This window comes from Oncorhynchus nerka, linkage group LG18 (genome assembly GCF_034236695.1).
Source record: "Oncorhynchus nerka isolate Pitt River linkage group LG18, Oner_Uvic_2.0, whole genome shotgun sequence".
NCBI classification, from domain to species: Eukaryota; Metazoa; Chordata; class Actinopteri; order Salmoniformes; family Salmonidae; genus Oncorhynchus; species Oncorhynchus nerka.
This window is the reverse complement of record NC_088413.1, coordinates 72,330,995-72,343,042: the sequence shown is the minus strand read 5'-3', so window position 1 is coordinate 72,343,042 and position 12,048 is coordinate 72,330,995. Positions and strand designations below refer to the sequence as shown.

General features: G+C 40.0%; 1 protein-coding gene across 1 annotated transcript in view; it reads left to right on the top strand.

The window, feature by feature from the left end:
* The first annotated feature begins 10,707 nt into the window (after positions 1-10,707).
* Positions 10,708-12,048, top strand: part of LOC115146518 (leucine zipper protein 1-like) — a 71,241-nt gene continuing 69,900 nt past the window's right edge. Inside the window, exon 1 of the mRNA XM_065004329.1 lies at positions 10,708-10,728. The gene's annotated coding sequence lies outside the window, so the exon portion shown is untranslated. The remainder of the gene's footprint in view (positions 10,729-12,048) is intronic.

Below are 12,048 nucleotides of genomic sequence, written 5' to 3'. Positions count from 1 at the left end.
CATGTTTGTAAACAAATTATAGTGTTTAAAATATATGAATAGATTTATTTGTAGTTGCATTTAACTGATGAATTTATTTTGTTGTCTGCACTACAGACTGCTATATCAGTCCGGTAATACAGGATTAGTAAAGGCCCAGTGCACTACTTTTCTGGTCATTTTTTACATTCAGATTTTTCAGATGGTGCTGCAGTACCCCATCAGAACCCAGAATACACACTTGTTTTCTATATGTCATGGACTGTTAGTCCTTGTATCTAGAGCTCTGTATATGAATTTAAGAAGGGTTACTTTTACTTAGCCCCATTATTCAGTTCAGCTGTTTACCAAAATAAATAGAGGGGTGTTCGTTTTGTTCTTTTTCAAATCACAAACAGTCCATGACATATAGAAAACAAGTGTGTATTTGGGGTTCTGATGGGGTACTGCAGCACCACCTAAAAAATCAGAATGTACAAATTACCAGAAAAGTAGTGCACTGGGCCTTTACTAATCCTGTATTACCAGACTGATATAGCAGTCTGTAGTGCAGACAACAAAATACATTGATCAGTTAAATGCAACAACAAAACATTTCTGCAAATAAATCTATTCATATATTTTTGAAACATTATCATTTGTTTACAAGCATGATGGCTGTACTTTCAGATTGAATGTATCCAACTGGTATTTACAACTTCACCACCGGTAATTACCATCTTCCCACTTGGTTATGAATGCAGCATCAGGTACATTAAACGGGCAATGCAGGATTGGTACATACATTTGTTTACTTTTTAAATTGATGATAATTAGCCATGGATTCTTAGAGAACATAACTTATAAATGCATAATGAGCTTAGTTCTACTTTCCTCTGAGCAGATTGCCCTTTTAATATTTGTTTATGACCTCAGTAATGTTACTAACATTCCAAGAGTCCCTCAGGGCTCTACAGATGCACTTTGCAGCTGCCTTTCTCTGAACAAACGTTTGAATAAATTAGTCCATTGTGGTAATGACTGCCATTCCACATTATAACCACAGGGTGGCTCAAAAGATTTCGATACAAGCTCTGTGACTTCATCTTTTTTTAAACTTTCTCTCCCCAAATAAACTATATCTGAGTGAGCGTATGGTAGAGTGAGTTTGTGAGTACTAATGTAACCAGTGTGTGTGAGCGTTATACTACTTCTACCCAGAGGCTTGGGCTTTTGTGGTATAGTCCGTATTGTGCTTGGCTCTGCGTTATAGGAGTTAGGTTCGAGTCCCCGTTACAGCTCGAACTTTCTCCTGCTACACTATTGCCTGATTGGCACTGTAGAACCGACCTGAACTATACTGTGCTGGCTCAGATACTGTCTTTTCACCTTGTCCTCTTTTAGCATGGTTCCAGCAACGATGATGTATGCTTAACCAGGCCAGCCCAGTACAGCTCTGCTTTGAATGGCTCGTTTGGCCCTAAAGTCTGAATCAGGCTTATGACTGGGGTTATTGTTTCCCCATCCAGATCACAATAAATGCAGGCCAGATAACCTAAGACTAAGTGATAGCCATTTACATTTACTGCCTTCCCTGGTGCCTGCGGCTGCCTACAATGTAGTGCAGAGTCACAACAGAAATGATGAAGTGCTGTGTGTCCCGCTGTGTGAAGTCCTGTTTTATGATCCTTAAAACTGCCTGGATTTCTCTCTGTGGTTAATGTCATTCTCTTTGCACTTTCCCCTGTTTTCATATCAAAGTCTATGTTTAACTACATGGGTCCACACAGGCACCATATGTACCAATATACCCAGCATCGCGGTGCCCAACTGCCAACAACATCATTCCTGCGTTAAGGTTAAAGGTGCAATGCAGCCATTTTTATCTCAATATCATTTATGGGTAACAATTAAGAACCTTACTGTGACTGTTTTCAATTAAAATGGTCAAAAATAGCTTTTTAACAAAGAGCAATTTCTCAAGCAATAATTTAGCTAGGACAGTCTGGGAGTGGTCTGAGTGAGGGGCATAATTGGACGAGCCTAATGGGAGGGATATTTAACCAGACAACTATCTGTTATTGGCTTAATTTATACTGCCAGGTGATGTTACCAGGCAGGCCAAAACTCCATCCCACCTAAACAGGCAGACATTTCAGGTGGTCTTTTCAAGCAACTTTTACACTAAAAGGGAATTATCATCAGTTTGAACAATTTCACAGTATTATTCAAACCTCATAGTGTGGAAATATATATAAAACACAGGAAATCAAGTTTTTGACTGCACTGGGCCTTTACCGATTGTCTCTAACCACATTGCTGTTATTAAGGTTTGCACTGAACATGATAAAAAGACTTTGTGGTTATCCAGGCAGACATACTCAGAAGCCTAGACTGTATACAAGTGAAAGAGCAGTGCTTACTACGTCTTGAGAGTGAACATTGGGTGTGGAGCGACATTTTTGAAGGGAGTTAAGATGTGGCTTGGAGGGCTTAATGTTTTTGGTGTTTAGGTGGGAATAGAATTATCTACCAACACTAATGCTTTGAGGTCAGCTCTGTCTGATGATGGTATACATTGTTACATAGGTCAACCTATGGAATTCACCATCATCTCCCAACCTCCCAAACCCTTTGGACGAGTCGAGGGCGCCCCAACTGGGCCCAGGTGTGCAGCGCACCGGGAGAATGTTGGCAGGAGCCCAGAGGTTTTATGGGCTAGCGTGGAGACGGTCGGGAGACATTTGGGGTTACATTCCAGAGGGAGGCTATTGGAGGCACCTGGTGAACACCTTTTACGGTCGCTGCCGTTTCATCCACAGCCTTTCCTTACTGAAAGACATGAATGTCTAGCAATACATTGTATCTCCACGGCCCTCGACATAAGCACAGGCCCACTTAAAACGAAGGAAGAAAAAAAAGAAGATAAATGGATAGTACTTTGCTTTGCCTGGCAGTAGCACTGCTGGGCCTGGGATGAAACGTTTTTGGCAGGCTATATACTGTAGTTGCCAAGACAGATTTACCACAATGGAATGTGCTTCAGTAGTGATAGGGCATGCGAGGGCAAACTGTTAAAGACTGATGTGCCTTCATCTCCAGATAGAAGCTGACACTGAGGTTTACTGTACATACCTCAAGAGTAGCCAAGCTACATACCTACACATGTACAACCCCGGAGTCAGAGTTCGATCCCCGTCTTCCAACCTTCCCACAGTTTCTCCCGTAGAAACAGAATGAATAGAACGGGCGTCCCCATTCAAGTCAATGACTGCATAATGGGTGGACTGGGGGCCATTGCGATTGTACCCGTAGGAGCAAAGCAGGAAGTGTGTACAAATCAATGTGTGATGTGATTGGAGAATTCAACTCAACTGACATGACAAACAATACATTCCATTGCATGAGCCACACAGTTAATTAACATAATTTGAATCACCATTCTACATTACCATGGGAATTATTGCATAACATTACCAGCCAGCCATTGCGAGTGTACCCATGAGTTTATCAGTCAAATTGCCAGGGTTAGAGGTTCCAAGCCCGTTCTATTCATTCAATTTCTATGGTTACTCCCACTTGCTAATCTCCACCTTTGAGATCATAAAGCATCCAAATACGAGAAGGAGAGCAGAATTCCAATCTCCTTTATACTAAATAAGATAAATCAACGTGCCTTCAATATTCAATTCAACTCGTGGCCTATGTGAAATTATCAAAGCTTTAAAGTAAGGATATGATTTTACTCCATTGCTGTATTACAGTGCCTGTTGGAAAAATGTTGAGATTTCCTAACACAAATGCACGTTTTGCCTATGTAATGTAAATACATGAGCACATTTAAATCCTGAATATTAAACAGTGTTTGACTGCAAAGTACATTTGAATCCTTTTAATCCTCTGATGACAGGCGTACAGAGAGCAGAGTAACAGAATCATGTCCTCTTTCTACGATATCGCTTAACCTAGCCTGCAGGAATAACGCATCATCATGCAGTTATAGTATATTTTAGTATGACTTGTGCAACCCACGTACAGTACCCGTCAAAGGTTTGCACACGTACTCATTCAAGGGTTTTTCTTTATTTTTACTGTTTTCTATATTTTAGAATAATAGTGAAGATATCAAAACTATGAAATAATACATATGGAATCATGTATTAACCAAAAAGGTGTTAAACAAATTCTTCAAATAGCCACCTTTTGTCTTAATGACAGCTTTGCACACTCTTGGCATTCTCTCAATCAGCTTCATGAGGTAGTCAGAAGGAATGCATTTAATTTAATATGTGTGCCTTATTAAAAGTTCATTTGTGGAATTTCTTTCCTTCTCAATGCGTTTGAGCTGATCAGCTGTATTGTGACTAGGTAGGGATGGTATATAAAAGATTTGGTAAAAGTCCATATTATGGCAAGAACAGCTCAAATAAGCAAAGAGAAATGACAGTCGATCATTATTTCAAGACATGAAGGTCAGTCAACCCGGAACATTTCAAGAACTTTGAAAGAGACTTGCTTGGGCCAAAAAACACAAGCAATGGACATTAGACCGGTGGAAATCTGTCCTTAGGTCTGATGAGTGAAACTTTGAGATTTTACAACCGTCTTGTCTTTGTGAGACACAGAGTAGGTAAATGGATGATCTCCGCATGTGTTGTCCCATCATGAAGCATGGAGGAGGAGGAGGTGTGATGGTGTAGGGGTGCTTTGCTGGTGACACTGTCTGTGATATATTAAAGAATTCAAAGCACACTTAACCAGCATGGCTACCACAGCATAGTGCAGCGATACGCCATCCCATCTGGTTTTGCTTAGCAGGACTATCATTTGTTTATCAATAGGACAATGACCCAAAACACCTCCAGGCTGTGTAAGGAGAGTGATGGTGCTACATCAGATGACCTGGCCTCCATAATCACCCGTGCTCAATCCAATTGAAATGGTTTTGGATGAGTTGGCCACAGAGTGAAGGAAAAGCAGCCAACAAGTGCTCAGCATATGTGGGAACTCCTTCAAGACTGTTGGAAAAACATTCCTAATGAAGCTGGTTGAGATAATGCCAGAGTGTGCAAAGCTGTCATCAAGGTGACCAAGGTTGGGAGGTGACCAAGGTTGCTATTTTGAAAAATCTCAAATATAAAATATTTTGATTTGTTTAACACTTTTTTGGTTACTACATGATTCCATTTGTGCTATTTCATAGTTTTGATGTCTTTACTATTATTCTACATTGTAGAAAATCATAAAAATAAAGAAAAACCCTTGAATGAGCAGGTGTCCAAACTTTTGAATGGTACTGTGGTATACAGTGAATTCGGGAAAGTATTCAGACCCCTTCCCTTTTTCCACATTGTGTTACATTACAGCCTTATTCTAAAATGCATTAAATAAAAATTTCCCTCGTGAATCTGCACACAATACCCCCAAATGATGAAGCGGAATTTTTTTTTTTACAAAAATATTACAAATAAAAACAGAAATATTATTTAAATAAGTATTCAGACGCTATGCTATGGGTCTCTAAATTGAGCTCAGGTGCAACCTGTTTCCGTTGATCATCCTTGAAAAGTTTCTATAATATAACTTGACAGGAGTCTACCTGTGGTAAATTAATTTGATTGGACATGATTTGGAAAGGCACACACCTGTCTATCTATATAAGGTCCCACATACAGTTGACAGTGCATGTCAGAGCAAAAATCAAGCTATGAGGTCCGTAGAGCTCCGAAACAGGATTGTGTCGAGGCACAGATCTGGGGAAGTGTACCAGAAAATGTCTGCAGCATTGAAGGGCCCCAAGAACAAAGTGGCCTCCATCATTTTTAAATGGAAGAAGTTTGGAACCACCAAGACTCTTCCTAGAGCTGGCCGCCTGGCAAAACTGAGCAATTGGGGGGGTACAGCCTTGGTCAGGAAGGTGACCAAGAACCCGATGCGCACTGACAGAGCTCCAGAGTTACTCTGTGGGAGTTGGGAGAAACTTCCAGAAGGACAACCATCTCTGAACCTCTCCACCAATCAGGCCTTTATGGTAGAGTGACCAGATGGAAGCCACTCCTCTTTAACACTTAAAGGACTCAGACCATGAGTAAAATTCTCTGGTCTGATGAATTCTCTGGTCTGATGAAACCAAGATTGAACTCTTTGGGCTGAATGCCACGTTGATACATGGGGGTGGCAGAGACTAGTCAGGATCAAGGGAAAGATGAATGGAACAAAGTACAGAGAAATCCTTGATGAAAACTTGTTCCAGAGCGATCAGGACCTCAGACTGGCGCAAAGGTTTACCTTCCAACAGGACAACGACCAAAAACACACAGCCAAGACAACGCAGGACTGACTTCGGGACATGTCTCTGAATGTCCTTGAGCAGCTCAGCCAGAGCCTGGACTTGAACCAGATCGAACATCTCTGGAGAGACCAGAAAATCGCTGTGCAGCGAAGCTCCACATCCAACCTGACAGAGCTTGAGAGGATCTGCAGAGAAGAATGGGAGAAACTCCCTAAATACAGGTGTGCCAAGCTTGTAGCGTCATAGCCAAGAAGACTTGAGGATATAATCGCTGCTAAAGGTGCTTCAAGTACTGAGTAAAGGGTACTCATGAGTACTCATGCAAATGTGATTTCATTTTTTTAATATACATTTGCACAAGTGTATTTAAACCTGTTTTTGCTCTGTCATTATGTTGTATTGTGTGTAGATTTGATATCCATTTTAGAATAAGGCTGTAAAGTAACAGAATGTGGATAAGGTCAAGGGGTCTCAATACTTTCCGAATGCACTGTATAACTTGCATTTTAATGAGTAATTCTTCATCAGTTGACTTTTGATACATAGATATATATCATATCTTACAGCCTCATTATAAGACATTATAAAGGCTAATTCAGGCTTATAACAAGTTATAAAGCATTATACCAGCAGACTTTCAGTATTGTTACCAAGGTTTTTTTTTCTTCTACCTCTCTCCAGTCTTACTTTCACTCCCCCTCAGTCTCCCTCTCTCTCTCGCTCTTTTCTCTCAGTAATTTTCTTTCTCTCTATTACTGTTGTTCTGCTTTTCTTTCTCTCCACCTCTTCTCTCGTTTCTACTGGGCTGTCATGCTCCTTCCTTTAGCCTTCTCTGACTGTAGAGGACACCAGTCCCTACGGATTTTGATGGATATATGCCCTATCTGATGATTTTCTAAGTGCATCCTCTCTTTCCCTCTACACTCACATGCACATAAACACACATATGCACACACACACAGTCTTACACTTATATACCATAGACACACACTCATGAGCGAGCATACTCACATACACACACACACAAAAATGTATGAGGATTCTTTCCTGCAATGGTTGTCTGGGTATGCCTGGTGTTTCTCATCCAACAGTTTATAAGACATAAAATGGGATTTAATTTCTCTTTGATAATTTTTCATTCAAGGCCTTTTAACCTATTTGGTGTCTTCAGCATACACAGCTAAAGTATGAATGTTGCATTCACCTCCCCTTGTGTTAAACAATGTGATCACTCACAGCAATTTATACAATCTACTGAGAGCATCTCATTTATACGTGGTTGAATGCAGCTTGGATTATCTGTGAGATTCTATCAAGATGTGTTTTTATTACACAACCGTATAGTCACTGCAGCCTCGTACAAGGTCATGGATACGTGGGGACTGTGAATATGACATGTTTTCCACCCACGCTGTTTCACAGATCATAATGATGTCCAACCACTGGTTTTTAATTACACTAAGCTAGAATGAAGGACTTTGTTGTTTTCCTGTTCAGGTGAACAACAATTAGAAGGAGAAAATAAATAGTGCCCTTCCCTACTCTTCTTTGACCTCTGTTTGAAACTCATGTTTGAAACCCACGTTTGAAGCCCTTACATGAAAATGACTCAAGAAATAAAAACTCCCGATACACAATTTTTGATATACATCATGTCTAGTCTACATATCCAACTGATAATTCCTGTTGGCTGAAAAGTAGGATGTACTGCTGAAATAAGTCAATATTAAATGCAGACGGAAGGCGAAAACACTTTCCACAGATAAAATACTTGATCCACTTTATTTCCTGGTTAAGTTACAGTCACAACAACTGGACCTTAATTAGAACAAGGTGTCGCCATCTGGTGCTTTTGGTTAATAAATACCCAATCAAATGCTTGTGGTGGTCAATACTTGAGCCAAGACTATGGGCAGCGGGAGGAGTCAAATAGCACTTTGTGGTTAGGTACATTGTGATTGGCCCTATTGTCACATGATTACAGTGAGACACAGATGTACTTTGGCCTCTGCTGTGTGATGACAGTTGATTATATAAGTCTAATGGAGATGACAGTGTTGGGGAAGTTACTCTGAAAATATAGTTTACCAAGCTACCAACTACCTCACACTGGGAGAAGTTAAGCTACTAGGAGAAGTTAAATCTAATTAAATCAAGCTTTATTTATACAGCAAATTTCAGACATGGAATGCAACGCAATGTGCTTTACAGGAAGAAGATATATATATATATATATATATATATATATATATATATATATATATATATATAAATTTACATCCCAACAAACATAAGATAAAAAAACAAAAAAATGACACTGAAGCTACCATTAAGAAGCGTATAGTTTACTTAACTAAAGTTACTTTGAAAAGGTAGTTCACTACATCCAAGCTACTGTGTGATAAATGATCATATCTACATATGAAATGTCATAGACTACATATTGCAAGAATAGATCCCTCTGGTGTCAGATGTTAACGTAATGTGCGTCAATCTAAGTAACATCGTTTTAAAAATCCTATCAAAATCTGTCAGTTTAAGATAAAGATATATATGTTTTGTTGTTGCATGGGCTGCATCTCAATCCACCTATGGTGGTCTTTCTGCATCTGTGGGGGAAGATGACCGGACTACAGCATCGTTTGTCAGACCATGAGACATCCCGAAAATCGGTCTTCTCATGAAAACATCTGTATCGTCCACTCTATAGAAAGGGAAGATTCTCACAAACACCATTTTTTAAATGTGTACCTTTATTTAACTAGGCAAGTCAGTTAAGAACACATTCTTATGTACAATGATGGCCTAGGAACAGTGGGTTAACTGCCTTGTTCAGGGGCAGAACGACAGATCTTTACCTTGTCAGCTCGGGAATTCAACCTAGCAACCTTTCAGTTCCTGGCCCAATGCTCTAACAACTAGGCTACCTGCCACCCCACAATGGTATTCTCCATTTTTGCTCTACAACCCTCACAAGTGTTACACCCTCCTCTGAAGGTAACCAATACCAGTTTTAAAAATAGAATGAACGTCTGGAGGTGGTTTTGTGCCTAAACATGTTGAATTTGTTTTTAAAGATATATTTCTTGAGCTTTCTTATATCTCCTAGATATAGGACAGACACTTCAAGACCTTATTCCTTATGGTTTATTGCCATTGACACTTTTTTTGCCATTAATGAAGCTGATAAGCAATGCGTTTCTATGTGCTATAGTAGTAAAGGCCAGATTCAATATTTTATCTAATATATTTCTTTCTTTCTTTCATAAGCTAAATTATCCATAGTATAACCATCTTAAAACAATTCCATGTATCAAATTCGATCAATATTGATATCAATATCGACAATATATATATGTATGTATGTGTGTATATATATATTTAAAAAAAAACGTTATTGTTGAGCAAAATCCACAATCCACACACTCATGAACCATATGTCAGATTCACTCCAGATCTTGTATTTAGAGTCATGTACAATGTAGGAAATAGTAAAAAACCCTTGAATGAGTAGGTGTGTCCAAACTTTTGCCTGGTACTGTGTGTGTGTATATATATATGTGTGTGTGTGTGTGTGTTTTATTGTCACATGCACCAAATATGTGCAGTGAAATGTGTTGTTTTACAGGGTCACCCAAATTATTACGGTGCCCCTGGAGCAAATTAGGAGTAAGTGCCTTGCTCAAGGGCACATCAACAGGTATTCAAACCAGTGGCCTTCCGTTTACTGGCCTGACAGACTAACCTCTAGGCTACATGCTGCCCTGTACTGCAGCAACTCGCTGTGAGATATTAGCCAGTACAGGGGGACTTTATACATAGGGACCTAAGGGACCCTATTTATGGAAACAGCCTGTTCCTCTTCCCAAAAGCCCGATACAAATATTTGTATTCTTTCATAAAATAAATTGTTTTATTATATGATATACCATATTGTCCATTGACAAGCCAAATGCAGTCAAGTTTTTTCTGCAAAGTTTTCTGAAACGGCTGACTTCCTTAGGCTACATTCCCTTTACTCTTCTGACATTATTTTTTAGGTCATTGCAATGTGCGGAAGCCTAAGCTCTAATATTCAGAGGCTCAAGTCATTTTCTCTCTGAATTCGACGTGTTTCGTTCTATATCCATGGGCTAGACTTGAGGAGAGGCGGGACTGTACAGCGGGGAAGGGCGTTCTTGCTGAGGTCAGACCCAGACTCGTCACACAAGGGGTGGGTCTTCCGGCGAAAAGGAAAACCCACCTTTTTCATTGTTAGGGACAAGGTGGAATGTGTTGGTTTGATCCTACAGCTCAGGCGGGGAATAAGAGGGAAGAAACAACGAACGCGGTTAAGTAGGAAAAAAAGCCTTCTGCCGCTGGTGTACCAGAAATCTGTGAAATAACTTGTCTTTGGTTCAAACCTAGTCATCTAATCGGCACTAACCGAATGAATTTGGGGACTATCTACGCAGATACGCAGATTCTTTCATCGCAAGGTAGGTGATCTAGCTATTGTAAAACTACACATATTGCTACATGGAAACATTTAACTGTGCTAGGATGCTGTAACTTCCTGAGTTCGACACGGGCAGACTCCGAACTGCGGCAAGTTTTGACCCCTCCTCCCCCTGCTCTTCTGCTGGCGCAGCCAAAAGGAAGCCTCCACGAAACACCAGACTGCGGTTAAAAACCTGGGCCACGTTCAGTAGGAAAACGGGGTGGAATGTTGCAGAAATAAATATAACGACGAATAGAACTGACGTGATTCCATTATTAATCAAGTCAGACATGTTTGTCCATTGGTACATATTTCCATAGCCAGGTATTTGCCTATTACTGTCTGAACTTTCTACAACGTTGTGTCCTGCTGAGCGGGCCAGGTGGTTAAATTGTGTAACAGTTTGAAGTTTTCATCTTTCGTAGCTCTCTAGTTGACCGTTTCATAATATTACGAATTGCTAGGCTACTTTTGCGTTCAGTGGCGACGTAACTTTACCGCTATCAGGATGTGATGTTGGGGGTTTCTGAACAGGACATTTTTATGTTTTCCTCGAGAACAATGTATCCGGATCGAACGATTTCTTGAAATGAATTCGCAACACTATTAACCACTCACCTTAACACAAATCGAAAAAGTCCACTTTTTTTCTTAGTCAACTACACAGTCCACTGTCACCTTAAATATTTAGTAGCCTAAAGTAGGCCGCTTTTTTTTTACAGGTCAACTGTCAAGGTAAATAACGATTGCAATGTTCTGAGTAAGATGGCAGTAAAAACCCTTTCTATATTGATACTTGACAGATAATATTTTAGCTGGCTCCCAAGTAGTCTGTTGACACAGCCATGGGTAATGTTCTTCAACTGGATGTCTATGGATAAATCATCAAATGCATTTAGGTCAATGCTGAAATTGTGAAGACAGCAGGGAAATATCAGCCTGATACAATTGGAGATTGGCTTGATCGTTGGCAATATTTTTTGCAAAGATCCACTTGACATGGGAAGGGAGTTTCCCCAAAGGTAGTTATTTTTAATTTCACTGCAATATGGGAATTGGGCAGTGATACAGAAATCTGCACGTCTCATCAAAGTGAACACCTAATGGCTGAGAATCCTTTTAACACAGTACATCTGGATAGTCAAGCATTGATTTGCCCTCATGTTGGCGCGAGCAGGCTAGGTAGTGCTAGGTATCTACAGCCAATCCAGTAGGGTCTGGAAATTACAGTGAGCTTTGTTTGGTCAATAGCAACGTTGATGTCGCAGAGTATTTGCATAAAGTTCAGCTTTCCCCAATTTTGGTCCCACTCTATTCA